Below are 20214 nucleotides of genomic sequence, written 5' to 3'. Positions count from 1 at the left end.
ATTGTTGTTTTTTAACCTTGGTTCCAAGTGCATCTTCCTTGGACATTTTCTTTGTCCCAGACATCATGCCCAACACTGCGCTGATGTCCCTGTAAGCTCAGCTAATACCTCTGCTTCGTATTTCCAGTACCACCATTCTCAACCCTCAGCTCTGGTGGGGACTTACCCTTGGAGAAAACACTTCTGAAGCAGCTCCTTTACTCACAGTGACTAAGCCTTGCTCTCCTACTGAGACTTTTTGGGATGTTCCTGACTTTTCCTCACTTTTCCATTCTTTCCCTCAGTGTGGATACTGTATGTCACCAAGATGTAACTAAAGGCTCTTACTAAAAGAGCTTAGAATTATTAAATGTTTTACCTTCCTGGAAACTTTATTTCTTAAAATAAATTGGGTTAGTATAGAAGAAATATCAAGTACCTTTTCTGTACAGTACATTCTGCACAATATTTTTTAATTTGTTATTGTTTAAAACTACCTAAAAATGTCTTAAAGCGAATCATATCACCATATTGATACATGAATGTGCCTGGCTTTGATTCTGTGAGGAACAGAAAAGACTATTTCATTTAATCTTCAGACAGCTCTACAAGGTAAATACTAAAACTCTCTTTTTATAAATGTGGAAATTAAGTAACTCATAAATTCATAGATTGATAAAATTCAAAATAAGTTTTGTGCATCACCAATCTCATGAATTCATTACTTATAATTTATTACTTATAATAATTTATTATTATAAAAAACTATTAAATAAAATATAAGCAAACAAACCGAAACAGAGTCCACCATAAGATTTCAATTCTACTTACCAAATGAAGAACATTACTAAATGCTATGGGCTATATATTTGTAGTCCCCAAAAATCATATGTTGAAATCCTAACCTCCAAGCATTAGGAAATGGAGATTTGCGGGGGGGGGGGGTGATTAGGTCATGAGGGCACAGCCCTCATGAGTGGGATTAGAGCCCTTATAAAAAGAATCCCAGAGAAATCCTTTGCTTTTCTGACATGTGAGGACGCAGTGAAAAGAAGGACGTACGAACCAGAAAGCTGGTCCTCATCAGACACTAAATTTGCTGACACCTTGATCTTGGACTTCCTAGCCTATGAGAAATAAATTTCTGTTGCTTATAAGCCACCCAGTGTATAGCATTTTGTTATAAGAGCTCAAATGGACCAAGAGAACTAATCTCATGGATGCATTAGTTACGTGTCCAAACTTCATCACATTAAGCAATATCATGTAAATGCCAAGGCCTGATGAAATCGTTCCAGTATAAAGATTCTGACACTACTTGAAAGTGTCAATTGGGTCTGCTCCAATTCAAACATGTCTCGTTAATAATACCTAAAAGAACTCTATGAGTTCAGGATATTGTGAGAAATAAAAAGATTCATGAACAGAACTTCATCACCTCATGGACTGAATCACATACAATTTACTGACAAATTAAACATAAATATATATAGCACACAATCGATAAATACCGTGTCTCGCTAAAAATAAGACCTAGCCGGATCATCACCTCTAACGTGTCTTTTGGAGTTAAAATTAATGTAAGACCCAGTCTTATATTATGTTAGATAAGACTCAGTCTTATATTATAGTAAAATAAGACCGGGTCTTATATTAATTTTTGCTCCAAAAGACGCATTAGAGCTTATGTTCCGGCTAGGTCTTACTTTCAGGGAAACAGGGTAGTTGAAATTACATTGAGCTTTTCATCCCAGACCAGTGCTTGGCATAGAATAGGCATTCGATAAATCTCACGAATGATCAAAACATTGAAGGTATGATGAAGTAGTATGCTGTGGCATTAAAAACCTACTCCATATTAAAAGACATTATTGAAGTCTGAAGGGAAAATGGGAGGGGTGTGTCTGTCTTCATTCAGGCTCTGCTACATAGTCCCTTCTTCTATGACTCTAATTGTGTAGTTGCGTACTTATAAGCCTATTTGTCTGTTTCAATTTTCCAAAATGCTCTAAAGTGAACGCTCTGTCATCATTTTTTATAGGCTACATTTGGAGAGCTTTCTTTGAGATTGCTTAAACTTCAGCCCATATATCAGGCTTAATGCTTCATCACCTGGATTCACACCTATATTATTCAAATCAATGCACCATCTTGAGATATTCAAACCCCCAATGTGGTGACAAACCCTAGCAAGTCTTCTATTAGCTCAAGGCCATATCCCTAGAATGTCAAGTCCCAGCCCCCTTAAAAGACCTGCCTGAGAAAGCTCAATGCTACCAAAAGAACTTGCTGTTCCTTCAAGCCAAAGCCTGACTATGGGCTCCTCATCTCTTTCTTTTTCCATTTACTTTAGAAAATTTGTAATTGTGAATTTTTTCTCTATCCCTTAAAGGTGTATCTTCTACAACCCAGGAATGTCTCTCTCAAAGACCTGGGAGCCATCCTTTTGAAATATAGTCATTAAGGAAGAGCCCATCTCCAATTCTTTGTGCCAGGGTAGGCACCTAACTTTGGTAAGTACAAGTTAGCAAGCACAACTGGCCTAAATACATTGATCAACCTCCCTCCCAACCAATATCTTCAGTAGTTTTCCTTTGGCACACCCCAACATTTAAAAAGCTTCCCACATTTTGTTTCCACAGAGATGAGCTCAGTTTGCACTTAAGTCTCTCCCCTACTGCAGTAGCCTGAATAAAATCTGTCTTGCCACTTTAATAAATGTCCAGCTCTGTTTCTCTTCGTTCAGGGGTCAAATTTCCTTGTCTCATATATAACCTTCCCTTCTACTTCTAAGAAAGTTTAAATTATTAGCAGTGATCTTTCCCAGCTTTCTGATTCACAATCAGCATACTTGTACACACTTCACACAAAAGTGTGAAGACACACTTTTGTCTTCTTTTTTCTGATTTCAGAGGTGCTATCTTTTTTGTTCAAGACCAATACATTTACATTTGCGCTGGCATCCATTTATTTTTCTCTCAGCCCTACCAACATACTCAGGGGCTTCCAAACTGAAAAAAATGTTAAACTCTCTCAGATCTTATGTTCTACTATTTTCAACAGATTTCTCTCCTTATCTTTTTGGCCTTGATTCTTCAATGAATTATCTCCACTTTTCAACTCCCATTTTTAATATCTACCCACTTCTCATTTTACTGAAAGAACTCTCAACAAATCTCATGAAAGTATGCTCACTAATTACTAAGAATTTCCTAAATGCTGATCCCAAGGGAAAATTTTTGCCCTATTTATTGGGTCTCTGTGTTGCATTTAAATGTGCAAACCTTTAACACATCCCTGCAATGCTTCCTTTACTCCCTTGACTCTGTGAGACTATACATTTGCCTACATTTTTATTCACTTTCATGGACTCTTCTTTTTCTACATGCATATAATATATTGTCTATAGATTTCTAACCTTGGTCCTCTTCTCACCTTTTGGTCCCTGCATAAACAATATCACTAGTCTCATGATTTCATTATTTACTGTAAAAAATAAATAAAATACAAGCAAATACAGGAGGGAAAAAAAGGTCCACCCTAAAAATGTCAATTATATCTACCAAATAATTAACCAAATTCATTTTTTGGAAATAGGAATATTAAAATGGCAAAAAAAAATCAACTGAGAAACATCTAATGGGCATGTGACATCAAAATCAGAGATGGCTGATCTTGCACCATTCTATTTATGAGCAAAATTCTAGTCATTTGGCAAATTTTAATTAAAAGTAAAGTGTGTGTATGAAGAAATAAAAAAGAAATTTAAAAAAAAAGTAATGTGTGTGTGTACATGAGTATGTTAACGATGCTGGTATTCAGAATTTCTTCAGTTTCAAGTGACATAAATCCAATTTAAATTGTTTTTTGAGAAGTTAAGGAGTACATATTGCTTTGATTAAGTGGTCAAAGTGTGACATCTCTCTCTCTTTCTCTCAGCTCAGTTTCTCTATGTATCAAATTGATTTTTAGACTGAATGTCCTCAACTGGTAGGTAATAAAGATGTCTATCAACTCATACTTATATATCTTACCAGCTAAGCAACTATATCTAAAAGAGAGTATAGTTCTGTCAATATATTCACAGAAGTTTCAAGAGGGGTTTGCAATAGTGTCACAAGTCCCCTCTAAAGTATCTACTACGACCAGGGGGATGCAGAACTCTACCTAGTTCTGAATCACAACCTCCATCAATGGTCTAAGAAGATTGTCAGCCTTATCAGAAAATTATGGATTGAGAAGAGTGGAGAATAGTTTCTCAAGGTAAATCAGGGTGCTGTGTTGCCAGAAAATTCATCTATGATCATACTTCACATCTGAAGAGTGATTTTTTTTATCTTCTCAACAATAGAAATTATTTAGACTTTATGAATAAGAAAACAAAATGCAGGGAGATAAATTCAAAGTCACATAGTAAAAAGCAATATTAATTTACAGCTCCCACTTTAAGGGCAATGTTCTTTCCACTATGCAATGATTTTAATTCTCCTGCTCAGTAGAAATAAGAGGCTGCATTTTCCCAGAGTGTGAAAGAAAACACTTTATTGAAAGCTTAAATTTATGCAAATACAAATATATAGTTTGGTGTTCTCACATATTCAGAATATAACAAAGGAAAACAAAATAAAAAGAGGTATTAAGACAGTCATAACCTCTTAATGGACAATTGCACTTTTATCTTGGTTTTAACATATATGAAAATCTTCTCCAAATGGTCCAGAATTTCTTCCAACCCAGATCATGCCAAAGTCTACAGGTAAGAAGCAGCAATTCTCTGTGCAAAGCTTGATATCATAACATCACTATGGCAACAATATCCCTGAAGAGAAGAGATGCAAATTTTGGATCTGGAAAATTAATCAGCTTCAGTGACAATTTATTTACTATCTCTGGCAAGTAGTGCAAATCTACCTAAGATCCCTGACAATCCTCCAGTGTTTATTTCCATTAACAAAGACTGGAGATTTTGTCAAGAAAACAAATTTTTCCCAAACCAAAATCACAAACTTTCTATTCCTAGGGCATTTTGCGGGAAGTACCCATTTATCACATGTACTATAAACTTTTCTTTAATTGCATAAAATAGGTAATCTTTCCACATATTGGTTGTCAGAGATCTCATTTTTTGACCTGATGCCTTAAATGTCTATTAGTTGCCATCAGATTTATGCTTAATAAAAATGCTTTGAGAAAGAAGATGTGAAATGAGTACAGAATAAGAAAATCTACTCAAAATATATTTTAAAGAAGGAAAAACGTGTACTTTTCAGCCTAACCTGTGGCCGTAGCTGTCAAGACCCAACTGAAGGGAACAAAAGTTCATTTTATTGAGACACAGCAGGGTGTAGTGGAAAAGGCACAGACTCTGGAATAAAATAAATTGGTATTTAAATCCTAGCTCCACTGATTGATAGATATAAAATGGGCGTGTCTTAACAGCTTTTAATCCCAGTATCCTCATGTAAAATAGTGATTAAAAATACCCCAGTTTTCTAAGATTCTAGAACACATTAAAAATAATGTATGTTAACTTCTTGGCACACAGTATATGGTCAGAAAAAGACAAATAAAAGTAAAGACAGAGGGTGTTTGTGATACCCTCTGTACTTAGTTTTGCAAACACCGGAGCTCCTGAACTTTGACTTCTTGCTCACTTCTGACAGCTTTGAGCGTGGACTGACCCTTCCTGGCACTTATGGTTACTACACTGAAATCCTGGCACCTAGAATGATGTTTCTCTGAGCCAGACTATACCCTCTACCCTGCTCTGCTCATAGATTAGTAATTATGTATCTTTCCCACTCACATCTGGTCTTCTTTGTCCTCCCATCCCAGTCTTGAGGGCTCACACTGACACTTCCTCAATGCCTTGCTTCAGAGCCAAAATGGGATCCATAATGCTAATTGAAAAATTACAAGCACTATAAGACCTGGACGTCAAGGTAAAAGGAGTTTGTGTTAACCACTAGCTGCTCACCACCATTTTGAACCCTGTCCTCAGGGTCCACCTCCTATGCCTGATACCTTGGCTTATGGATGCTCAAATCTTGAAAGCCTTCTCTTTTTCCTATGCTCCCTATGTGGCTCTCTAGTTTCACTTGGCTAGAACTAGATCTTAGCTTATAACTTTTAAGAGAATATTTTTAATAACCTCCTTCATAGCAAGCGCTCTATAAAGTACTTAGTTTAGCTCATTATCTCTCCATGATAGATTTGAAATTCTAATGAGATGTTTCTCTGAAATTTAGGTGTATAGTAGCTATCCTCAAGCTATTTCTTCATACCTAAATTACAGATTATGCGTTCTTCTTCCTCTGAGTATAATTTCACGTAGAAACAATTATCTATGCTTAATAACAAAGATATAAATATCAACCACTAATTTTTATATAGTGTTGAGAAAGGGGGAATCCTATCAGGGATACCCAATTGTGAAGTTGGCGAAGCTGCTCTTTCATCCTGTTAAAGTTCATTTGGTTGCAAGTAACAAATTACCAGAAGTATTTGCAGTTTCCATAAACCTAGAGATATGAGTCTTAATGGATGGAAGAGGACAGTAAAAGATAGGACACAAATAATATACTTGTTAGCAAAATCTGTAAAATGAGAGGCCAGTGATTCTAAAGTTCTAACTCTTCTAAAGTTCTCATATAGAGTTATTAATTAATATTAGACATAATTAAAAGACATACGTATAGCAAAATTTGATGGGTAACATCTTAAAAATAATATATAAAATTTTCAAACAAAGAAAGTAAAATAAATAAATAAATCCAATGAGGCAATATGGGATGGGGGGGCGAAGGAAACAGAGGATAAAAAAGGAACAAATAGAAAACATCATTTAAGATGTTAGAAATAAGCCCATATACCCACAGCAATCATAATAAATGTAAGTGAACTAAAATAGCAGTTTATAGGCGTCAATGCTAAAACATAAAGACACTGAAATGGTGAGACAAAAAGGATGAAACCTAGTTAAGCTATATTTTATAAGATAAAATCAGCTTTAAGAATAAGCATTCTTTGTAATAAAAAATGTCACTAGATAGTATAGTGAAGCAGTTCTAAAATTACTTTAGATATGTTATAGAATTGAACAAATAAGTGATGTTTTGAGGAGCCAGTTTTCTCACAGTGGAAGAACGCACGAACACACACACACACACACACACATACACACACACACCCCACATGCACGAAAAAAATATACATAAACACATAAACATAGGCCTACATAGATATTTTTTAAATCATGGAAAAAAGAGAGAAGCACAAATATAAAATACTTAGAATCAAAAAAGATCATAGCAGAGATATAATCATATTTTGAAGATAATAAGAAAACAATATGAATTACTATGCCAATGAATTCAAAAACTTGAACAAATTTATATTTTCTTCTAAAATTACTTATCAAACATAACTTAATAAGAAATTAAAAACTGTACATACATGAAACCAAAATTAAATAGTTAAAATTCTACACCTTAACATCAATACACCTAACATAGGAGCACCTAACTATCTAAAACAAATATTGACCAACATAAAGGCAGAGATTGACAGTAACACAATCATAGCAGGGGACTTTTAACATCCCACTAACACCAATGGCCAAATCTCCCAGACAGAAAATCAACAAGGAAACAACAACCTGAAATGACACACTAGACCAGATGGATTTAATTGATATTTTTAGAGCATTTCACCCCAAAGCAGCAGAATATACATTTTTTTCAAGTGCGCATGGAACATTTTCCAAGATAGACCACATGTTAGGCCACAAAACAAGTCTCAATAGATTTAAGAACACTGAAATCATACCAAGTGTCTTCTCTGACCACAATGGTATGAAACTAGAAATCAATTATAAGAAAAAAAAACAAACAAACAAAAAACAAAACTGAAAAAAACATGGAAGCTAAATAACATGCCACTAAATAATAAACGGTTCAACAATGAGACCAAGGAAGAAATCAAAAGATACCTTGAGACAAATGAAAATGAAAACACAATGACCCCAAATCTATCAGACACAGCAAAAGCAGTACTGAGAAGGAAATTCATAGTAATTAAGGCCTACTCAAGCAACAAGAAGAATCTCAAACAGTCAAACTTTACACCAAAGGAACTGGAAAAGGAACAGCAAACAAAGCCCAAAGTGAGTACAAGGAAGGAAATAGTAAAGATCAAAGCAGAAATAAGTGAAATAGAGGATGAAAAACCAATACAAAAGGTCAATTAAACCAAGAGCTGTTTCTTTGAAAAGATAAATAAAATTGACAACTTTTAGACAGACTTATCATGAAACACTGAAGACCCAAATAAATAAATCCAGAAATGAAAGAGAAGTGACAACAGACTCCACAGAAATCCCAAAAAAAAAAAAGTAATAAAATACTACAAGCAATTGTATAAAATACTACAACAAATTGGAGTATCTGGAAGAAATGGATAAATTCCTAGAAGCATACAATCTTCTAAGATTGAATCAAGAAGAAACAGAAAATCCGAATAGACCGATTCCTACCAATGAAACTGAATCAGTAATCAACAACCTCCCAACAAACAAAAGTCCTGGGCCAGATGGCTTCATAAGTGAATTTTACCAGACATTCAAAAAGAACTACAACTTATTCTTCTCAAACTATTCCAAAAAATTCAAGAAGAGGAAAGGCCCCAACCTCATTTTATGAGGTCACCATTATCCTGATTCTAAAACCAAACAAAAGCATTACAAAAACAGAAAAAAAGAAAACTATAGGCAAATATCCCTAATGAACATAGATGCAAAAGTCATCAACAAAATATTAGCAAACTGAATTCAGTAATACATTAAAAAGATCATACATCACAGTCAAATGGGATTCATTCCTGGCATGCAAGTTTGGTTCAATAGCTGTAAATTAATTGTGATACACAACATAAGCAAACTGAAAAATAAAAATCATATGGTTATATCAATAGATGCAGAAAAGTATTTGACAAAATCCAGCATTTATTTGTGATAAAAAAAAAACTCTCAACAAAGTGGGAATAGAGGGAACATATCTCAACATAATAAAGTTTATATATGACAAATCCACAACTAGTGTCATACTCAATGGGGAAAAGCTAAAAATATTCTCCTTAAGAATAGGAACAAGGCAAGGTTGCCCACTTTCTCCACTTCAATTTAACATAGAACTGGAAGTTCTAGCCACATCAATCAGACAAGAAAAAAGAAATAAAAGCCATCCAAATTGGAAAGGAAGAAGTAAAACTGTCCTTATTTGTAGATGACATGATACTGTATATCGAGAATGCGGAAGAATCTACCAAAAAATTGTTAGAATTGATAAATGAACTTAATAAAGTAGCAGTATACAAAATTAATATTCAGAAATCAGCTGAATTTTTAACACCAACAACAAATTATCAGAAAGAGAAATTAAGAATACAATCCCATTTAAAAGTGTATCAAAAATAAAATACAGTACAGTACAATACAATAATACAATACCTGGGAATGAATTTAACCAAAAAAGTAAAAGGTTTGTACTCAGAAAATTATAAAAGAAAATGATAAGACATTATAAGAGAAATTAAAGAAGACACAAATAAATAATACATACCATACTTCTGGATAGAAAGAATTAATATAGTTAAAATGTTCATACTACCCAAAGCAATATATAGATTCAATGCAATTCCTATCAAAATACCAATGGCATTTTTCACAGAACTAGAACAAATAATCCTAAAATTTATATAGAACAGTAAAAGACCCCAAATAGCCATAGCAATCCTGAGAAAGAAGAACAAAGCTGGAGGTATCATGATACCTGATATCAAACTATACTACAAGGCCATAGCAATGAAAATGGCATGTAATTGGCATAAAAACAGTCACATAGATCAATGGAACAAAATAGAAAGCCCAGAAATAAATCCATACCTATATGCTCATTTAATCGATGACAAAGGAAGCAAGAATATAAATTGGGGTAAACACAGTCTATTCAATAAATGGTACTGGGAACTGGACAGATACATGCAAAGAAAGAAAGAAAGGAAGGAGGGAAGGAAGGAAGGTAGGGAGGGAGGAAGGGAGGGAGGGAGGGAGGGAGGGAGGGAGGGAGGGAGGGAGGGAGGGAGGGAGGAAGGAAGGAAGGAAGGAAGGAAGGAAGGAAGGAAGGAAGGAAGGAAGGAAGGAAAGGGAACAAAAAGAAACCAGACCACCTTCTTCTTCCATATATAAGAATAAACTCAAAATGGATTAAAGACTTAAATTAAGTAAGACCTGAAACCATAAAACTCCTAGAAGAAAATATAGGAAGTAAACTCTCACACATTGCCCTTAGTAATATTTTTACTGATATATCGCCTAGGGCAAGGGAAACAAAGGAAAATATAAACAAATGGGACTACATCAAACTAAAAAGATTTTACACAGCAAAGAAAACCATCAATAAAACAAAAAGACATCCTACTGAATGGGAGAAGATATTTGCCAATGATATATCTGATAAAAGGTTAATAATATTCAAAATATATAAAGAACTCATATAACTTAACACAACAAAAACCAAACAATCCAATTAAAAAGTGAGCAGAGGACCTGAATAGCCATTTCTCCAAAGAGGACATACAGATGGCCAATAGACATATGTAAAGATGCTCAACATCACTAATACGTAGACAAATGAAAATAAATGCATACCTGTCAGAAAGGCCATCATCAATAAATCAACAAACAACAAATGTTGGCACGAATGTGGAGAAAAAGGAACCCTTGTGCACTATTAGTGGGATTGCAAATTGGTGTAGTCACTACGGAAAACAGTATGGAGGTTCTGCAAAAAATTAAAAACCTTATGACCCGGAAATTCCACTCCTATGTATTTATCCAAAGAAATATAGAACACTAATTCAAAAAGATATATGCACCCCTATATTTACTGCAGCACTATTTATAATAGCCAAAATATGGAAATAACTGAAATGCACATCAATAGACAATTAGACAAAGAAATTGTGGTATACATATAAAATGGAGTATTACTTTGCCATAAAAAAGAATAAAATTTTACCATTTGCAACAACATGGATGAAATCAGTCAAACTAATGAAGACAAATACCTTATAATCTAACTTATATGTGGAATCTAAAGAACAGAATAAATGAACAAACAAAACAGAGAAAGACTCATAGATACAGAGAACAAACTGATGCTTGTTAGATGGGAGAGGTGTCCCAGGTGAGAAAGGTGAAGAGATTAGGAAGAACAAATTGGTAGTTACAAAATATTTATGGGGATGTGAAGTACACTATGGAGAACAGAGTCAATAATATTGTAAAAACTACCTATGTATAGTGTCAGAAGAGTACTAGATTTATCAAGGGAATCACTTCATAAATTATATAAATGCCTAACTATGCTGTACACATCAAACTAAAAAAAAAATTACTGAATGTCAATTATAATTTTTAAAACATATGTAGCCACAGGATATAAAGTACAGCATAAGGAATATAGTCAATGGTATTGTAATAACTATGTATGATGTCAGATGGGTAGCAGACTTGTTGTGGTTATCACTTTGTGAGATGTGTAAATATCTGATCACTATGTTCTTTTGTACACCTGAAACTAATAATAGAAAAATTTTAATTAAAAATAAATAGTTAAAATTTTAATCATTACACTAGTAATTTATACTAAGGTGTGAATGTTTTTTACAAACTTTTCTATAGAACAAAAAATGAGCAAATCTTCACTAAATTATTTTATGATCAGACAAGAACAGTATGAGAATGAAAAATTATAGGTAATCCCTCTCACAAAATAATGCACATATCCTAAATAAAATGCCAAGACAAATTTTAATATATAAAAACATATTTCATTATAATCAGTTTGAGTGCCTATTAGAGATGTTAGGATGGTTTAATATTAGAAAACCAATTAGTGTAATTTTCCACATTAATTTTGAAGAAAAACACATAGCTATCTTAATGAATGAGTTAAAGCATTCAATAAAATTTGACATCTATTTATAGTAAACATTAAGTCTAGAAGGGAATTTACTTAACCTGATAACTACATATCTACAAAAATCTATGGTAAACATCACAACTAATAATGGAAAATAAAAAATAACCCACATTTCTTTAAAATCAAGAATGATACAAGTATGCCAGTAAATTTGCTGGTTTGAAAAGTAAGCCCTGTAAAAAAATAAGTAAATATTAATGTCCAGCCTCTGGTGTATAATGCCATGACCAGTGTGAGGTCGGGGTGGTGGTGGATGGGTGGAGGGGGGTTCACGGTGTGAGGGATGTAAAAATAAAATAAAATAAAATAAAATAAAACTATAAAAAAAATAAGTAAATAGAGGAATGAATGGAATAACATGTGTGATGATTTTATGGAGAAAATTATAAAACTTTTTGAAAGTATTAAAGAAGATAAATAATGGATAAATATATCATGGTTATAGATAGGAAGATAATATTTAAAGATATTAATTTTTCTCAAATTCATTCATAAATTTATGTAGTTCCAATCAAACTCTGCCAGGGTGGCAGAGTAAAGAAGGTGGGAGACAACAGACGTTTGGGCAAAGAGGAAGGTTAAAACAGCTCATCCTGGAGGCATGTGCAAAAGGCACCGTGGGCAGAAAAGAATTAAAGACACTTCCTGCTGTCCCAGTCTGCACTGTTTCATTGCAAAGTCACATTCATAGAGTTTTTGTTCTTTTGGGAGACAAGATAAAAAGAAAAAAGAAAAAGAAATGTTAGAGCAAATAGTGTTTTCAGGGGCAATCTCTTGCAGCACTCTCTTCTTGTCCAGAATGATAGGAAAAAGATCACTATCTTCTGTGAGAACACAAGAGACCCTCTGTGGCTTCATCAAATCCCCTACGATAGGTCTTATTGCAACACATCTATCTGTCTCTCTCCTTCCTGGCACTTAGCATAACTGTAATTTTGAATTTTTTTTAAACATGATTACTTGATTTTCTATTATGCTGTACTGTAAAACCACAGAGCTGTGCTTGTTTTTCCTATATTTGGATCTTCAGCACCTAACACAATGACAGCCACATGAAAATGTTCAATAAATATGTCTCAGAGAATAGCCAATAAATGATAACAGTATTATCAGCTAAATAGCTACATACATTTAGATATATTGTCTTATATAATCCTTACAACAACCCTATTTTACATACAAGATAGCCGAGTCTTTGAGACCTGGAAAACAGCAGGGTTAAGATTGGAATCCAGGTCTATCTGCTTTGCTGCAGGTACATTCTTAGCTGTACCATCTTATAATAATATCCATGCTCTTAATGGAAAAAGGGGAGATGGTTGACACAGCAAGTTTGCAGAAATTTCAGGGGATGGAAGCAAGAAACAGAATTAAGAATCATTTTTAGCAAGTCCCTCTGACACCAAATGGAGAAGTACAGAATTCTTGCCATTGTCTATTCTATAATGACAAATTGGGAACTACTTAAATATCCAAAATAAGAAAACTGTGAAGTCAATTATGTTACACCTGTGTGATGGAATACTATTTAGTCATGAAAATTCATGTTTTATAAGAAAATGGGACAAATGTTCAAGATACTTCATTAGGTAGAAAAGGCAGATTAGAAAAATAGGCTACCTACTGTATAACTCAGTTTTTTTGTTAAAGTATATTTTTCAATATGTTTTAACAAATGGCACACACACACACACACACATACACACACATATTTTAGGAGGATATACACCAAGATGTTATTAATGGTGTTATAGGTAGTAGAATTATGGATAAGTATAATTTTCCTATTTTTTTTATTTTTCTGTATTTTCTATAATTATCATATACTACTTGTAAATTGTTGCAAAAATAAAATAGAATTGTAGTAATAATGATTTTCTCTGTATTGTAAAGTAATTGTTTTATTTATTTATTAACACTCTTTGTGTTTAAAAATAATTAAAGCAACAAAAAATAATTGTAAGACTGAAATAAGTTAAATGTCCCTTTCAATACACTTTTACAACACTCAAGTTGCAAATAGAATTACCCTCTGTTTTCTCCTATTCCTCCCTGCTGCCCAAATTGATGTTCTTAGCCACTACTCACAACATACATTCACAGTTGCATTAATTTTAGGGTTCCAATCATTTGTCTAACCTATGGACCAAAAATATGGGCCCTAAAATAAACAAAAAGTCTGCCTCCATAACATTGCTAACATCCCAGAGGTCCTATGTGCGCACTCTGTTTAGCTTCACAGCCAATATTTGCCTTTTGGCTGCCCTAGGTCCTGGCTTCATTCCCAGATTAGGTCTTGACCTCTGAAAGAGTCAAACAACTGCTGAAAATAGACACTTAGAAGCCAAGAGACCGGCAAAGGAGAGCTTGAAGAATAAGCCGGTTGCTTAGCTAGCCACCAAGCTGGATCTGGTGGAAGGAGGCAGAACAGAGGCTCCTGTCAACCATCAAAGGGATTCCAGGGTGGACCACAGAACATCGCCATAAGCTGCAGGGAGTTCAGAGGTGGGACTGTTCCAAAACTAAACCTTGATGACAACCTCCCTACATTTTTTCTCTTTTGATGATGTTCCATGAGGATCTTACATTTTATCTCCTGCTCTCATAGCGCTTTCTCCTTTTCACATCCTTCAAGAGTTACTGTCACTATTAGCAGGTAATCAAATTCCTTTCTGCCTTGTTTACTGTCGCAGTAGAACACAAGTTAGCCTAGTTCCCCTAAAAGTCTATACCCAGGGTAGAGTGTCAGCCTGAGAGGTTTATAGGTCCTAATAAGATAGTAGGATGCTCCTCAATCGTCCTACAAACTCTATGGAAACCAGAGCTCCTAGGAAGTCCAAGAGCTTTGCTAAATCCGAGGTTCACCCCCCATCAGCTTTTCTATGTACAGAGACGAAAAGTATTGTGTAACAAAGAACAAAAGAGTGTTAAGTAAATATGTAGATGTGGAGTACTGAGCAATAAAAGACAAGGAAACAGCCTGTCCCAGGAATCAGAGGCAGCAGTTTCAATGCAATCCTCCCACAATCCCCATCTCTAAATGCAAGTGGGAGAAAAACCTCTCCCAGTGGAATCACTCGGTTAATCTAGCATTTTGTTTCAGGAAGTGTTTTCCCTTCCAGAAATGTCCTCCATTCTCACGTATTACTTTATTCTTAATTTAGCCTAGGCCAAACATTTAATTTGAATACTGCTCCACCTCATTTGCTGAGATATTCTATATGTCTATGCATTTAAAAATAAATTCACAAGGAATCCTTGTGGTATTAGAATCGTTTAGTGTCTTGACTGGGGTAGCAAATACATGCACCTACAGAGATAAAATGTGTAGAAATTAACACACACGCATACCAATGAGTACAAGTAAAACTGGGGAAATCAGAATATGATCTTTTGACTGTATAAATGTCAATATTTTGGTTGTGATATTATGCAATATTTTTGCAAAAAAGAATGTTACCTTTGGGGGAAACTAGGCAAAGTGTACAACTGTATGTGAACCTGTAATTATTTCAAATTACAAATAATCTTTAAAAATAATAGTGAATAAAGCTGACAGCCTGCTCAATAAAACATATTTTATCCACTTTGTTTTTAAAATGTGCTTCATAACTGCCTAGAATTCAGGTTCAAATTTCATATCGTCTCATTGCTTGGAGTTTTGCAGAGGAGTGTGGCTACCCCAGGATATATCCATGGGTATTTTAGGGCACCCATCCCATAGGCACCCCTCTTTCATTATCTTCACATGAACTGCATGAGATACCTCAAATGTACACTGTAGGTGCCCAGTGGAACATACAAGCTCCATCCACACCCCTGCCACTTCTCAAAGCAGCCCCTCCTTGGCTATCTTGGGCAGGCTCAGAGCCCTAGATACTCAGAGCTGGTGTGTGGGCTAGGAGGATTGGGTGGGAGGGGAGAGGCAGGACACTGCACCCTCTGGATGGGAACCTCTCCTTGGCCCTGCTAACTCTTCATACCTTGAGAAGGGGCATAGTCAAAAAAGGGTGGAATGGGGACTCTCTCGTGAAAATCTAAAAGGGATCCAATTATTATTGCCATTTTATAGATAACAAAATTAAGACTTAAAGAAATTATGCTGCAACAACCAATAACTGGTAGTAGCAAGTTTCAAGCCAGATTTGTCAGAGTCCAGAGACCTACTGGAAACCTGAGAAAAATGCCCAATTTATTGCCTTTAAGGAGTCTACCAAAGGCCTTCCTGTCTCCTCACAGCTGCCGTAATTCTGAGCCACATGTACAAGTTGCCTTTCTCAGGATTTATGTCGTTAATTTAATAGGACAGATTAGCATTGGAACTGAATTCAATTCAATAGGCATTCACTGAGAACCTACGAGACAGTCATTTAGACACTGCTCATTATCTGCTAGACCAGCTCATTAATCTTGATTAATTCAGGTACCAACACTACAACATAAAAAATAGATGCTAAACTTAAATATGTGCATTACGCAGTCACCATTATAAAGAGTAATGCTTTAGCAGCCATGCTTGAGACACTTTCATGCATTTTGCTCTATTTTTTTCATTATTTCCAGAAATTTCTCTCTAGTCCTTAAAGAATAAATTGATTAGATAGAATGATATACAAAACTCACCCTCCTTTCTCCCCCGGGTAGGGAGAGGGAAAAGATATAGACACAGTGGAAGGTAGACAATGGAAAGAAATGAAAGTGGAAGGGAATAATAGAAAGTTTAAGAGTTAGAAATGCTTTTTTAATTTGTCAACTATAGCCCTCGCAGGGCCTCTCACATGTAAACTTTAAAAACATTCAGACGTATCTTTGTTCTTTCTGGTTAGAATACCTAGTCTGTTCCTTCAAGTGTCCCCCATGTTTCCTACTGATGGAGTGGTTTGACGTGGGGGACTGACTTCACCCTACATTATGCTGAGTGAGCTGAATGGCCCCCATCCTGTCAGCTGGGGGGAAAGATTCTTCTTCACACTCAGTGGGATAATAAGTGGGATCCCCAGAAACAAGAAAGGAGGGTAACTTCTTGCCACAGTGCCTCATGGACATTTATCACATCTCTCTCTCTCTCTCTCTCTCTCTCTCTCTCTCTCTCTCTCTCTTTTTTTTTAAAGAAGGTGCAGTTTGATGTGGGGATCGAACTGGCAAACTTGGTGTTATCAGCACCACAGTCTAACCAACTGAGCTAACTGTCCACCCCCTCACATATCTCTTTTAACAGTTATTTGTGAAGAGGAAGCTGTAAGAAGAAAACACATAAACTTCAGGGTATGGATTTGGGGATCTTAACTGGCAAACCAAAAGTGCATTTTTCTGGACTGTCTACTACATTTCATTTAGATAAGACTTTGGAGTCAGAAATCTCCAGGTAAGAAAAGTGTTACTTTAGAACATAGAATTGTAGATTTAGGAAATCATTCTCAAAGTAATGAATTTAGTCTGCAGAATCCATGAATGTTAAGCTACTTAAAAAAATACAAAGCAAAGTCACCTGCAATATTTTTCCTAGTAGGAAGTATGCTGGAAGTGAAGGAAATCAGTCAATGATATGAGCTGGATCACAAAGGATAAAATAACTGGAGAAAGCAGTGGGTAACACTGAGTAAAGGGACCAGAGCAAAGACGAGGAAGCAGGAATGTGGGTGACGCATAACAGTGAGGCAAAGATGGGTTGTCTAGACTTGACAACTGCTATAGCGAAGAATGTGTCCTGTCTCCACACTGACCTGCTACCTCCTATTCTCAACACTGCCACAAAAACCACCAATGGCTTCCTATCTACTTAAAACTGAAAGACTTACCATGCAACCTCCCTCCCCTCCTCCAAGCCTCTCATAATCTAGCTCTGGCTATCTCTTCAATTACATTTCCTATCATTCTTTCCCTGAGTTTATTCCACTCATGCACTTCAATCAGCTTGCTATTCCGCAAATATCTCAATCATGTTCCCACTTCCACAACTTTCTGCTTACTCTCCCCTCTGTCTGGAATGTTCTTTCCCTAAATAGTCAAACAACTTCCTCCCTCAATTATTCAAATCCCTATTCAAACTTCCTTAACCACTCTATCCAAAATAGCACATACCTTCCCCTAAATTGCTCTCTTTCCTCCTAGCCTTCTTATACCTTCACAATAAGAGTTAGTAACTTTAGTAACTGATGTCATGTTGCTTATTGTCTGAACCCCATACTGGCTTTAAAATCCATGAGACAGGGACTTTGTTTAGATGGCCTCTGTGTCCTCAATACCCACAACATACCCAGTATGAGGTGAGCACTCAGCAGCATTTGCAGAATGGAGAAATGTAGTAGATTGAGTAGTTCATATTGGAATATTATGGGAGAGATAAGTGTGGCCAAATAGATGAGACAAGATTATCAAAAGACTTAAAACATGAGATGCATTTAGATATGGAGGCAATGGATTTTCTGTAGAACAGAATTCAAACTCCAGGACCTGCATAGTTCTTAGCACACAGTAAGCCATTCACAAAATATTTTCATGATGATCTATGTTGTTTTTTAAAATAAACAGAGAAATTCCTCTTTTGTCTGTGAAGGAGAAACTGTTTGAAGACATGAGTGCTGCCTGACCCACAAGCTGGACCCAGGCTAGACGGGAGATTGCTTCCCGAAAACCCCCCTTGGAGACTGTCTCAATATAATTGATATCTGTTCTAGCAAACCAGTACCCATCCCCTGCCTCTCTTTATGTGCTGGCTCCTGGAACAAAGCATTGTTCTGACCTGGTTAAGCGTGTAAAGTAATTTCCTATACCTGGTTGCATTCATTTACTAGTTCCTATGACTACCCCTTCCTTTACCCTATATAATTCTTTAGTGCCTGCCAAGCAGGGATCCGTTTCATCTTGCAGCACCTCGTATATAAGTTTCTCTTAATAAACTCTATTAATTACCAAACTGGAATGGTCAGCCTCTTTCTTAGATCTTTTCTTGCCTTCCTCTCATGGAAGTAGATTTTCAGTCCCCTAACCTTTCCCTAGGTCTGCATGTACTAACACTGTCACATAATAGGGCAAGGAATATGCAATCACCAAAATAACAGGATTAAAAGTCCCTCAATACCTCTTCACTCATATAGAACATGTGAGCAGCTGTGGACTGAATTGTTGTCCTACAAAAATTTGTACATTGTAGCCCTAACTCCCAGTATAACTACATCCAGAGATAAGGTTTTTAGGAAGTAATTAAGGTAAATTGAGGTCATGAGGGTGGAGCCCTAATCTGATAGGAATGTGCCCTCATAAGAAGAGAAAGAGATATCTCTCTGTCTCTCTATCACTCTCTCTTTACCATGTGAAGACATAGCAAGAAAATGGCCATCTGCCATCTAGAAAGAGAGCCCCCACCAGTAACCAAATCATCCAGTACCTTGATCTTGAAATTCCCAGCCTCCAGATAGGTGAGAAATAAATTTCTGTTGTTTAAGTCACCTAGCCTGTGGTATTTTGCTACAGTCACTTAAGCTGACTAAGATAGGAGTCTTTTGATAGCTCTGTTCTACAAAATGTTAGAGCTTCTTTCCTACTGAAGGACTCTTCCGGGAACTCTACTCTGAGAACAACAAACTATTCTGGTGATGGGTAGTAAATGGGACTGTTTCCCTTTGAGACACTGATTCTAAGTCACATGTCTATCACTGAGGCATCCAGCATAAGGTCCCCACTATAAGTGACTTCTGAAAATGCTTGGGGAACAATTTCTAATTTCCCTTAGGACAAGCATCCAATTTTCAGAGCTATGTTGTGCTTCCTCAGCTGCTTATACCAATGTTCCAAGACACTCTAGAAAAAAGCATTTTAAATGGCTTCCAATATCAAAACAATATTTCTAAGTCAACGTGTTATCTGCATGTTTTACTACAGAAAGTAACAATTTTGTCATAAAAAACAATTAACAATGAATTTTAAAAGAAAAGCAGGATACACATATACACATATTATATTACAACAATTTTTAAAAATACATGAGAAAAAAGCATAATAGCAAAAAAAAGCATCAGCAGTTGTCATCTTGGATGATGCTAGCTAATACTTACTGAATACTTTCTGGAGCCAGATGGTTTATCTGAGTGATTCAGTTCATCTCACAGCATCCCTATGGTGTATCACTACCTACGTCATCTCCATTTTACAAATAAAGAAACTGACGTACAGGCAAGAAAAGTAACACTTCCAA

Source organism: Rhinolophus hipposideros, assembly GCF_964194185.1.
Source record: "Rhinolophus hipposideros genome assembly, chromosome: 5".
NCBI classification, from domain to species: Eukaryota; Metazoa; Chordata; class Mammalia; order Chiroptera; family Rhinolophidae; genus Rhinolophus; species Rhinolophus hipposideros.
Note: the sequence above shows the minus strand (reverse complement) of the source record.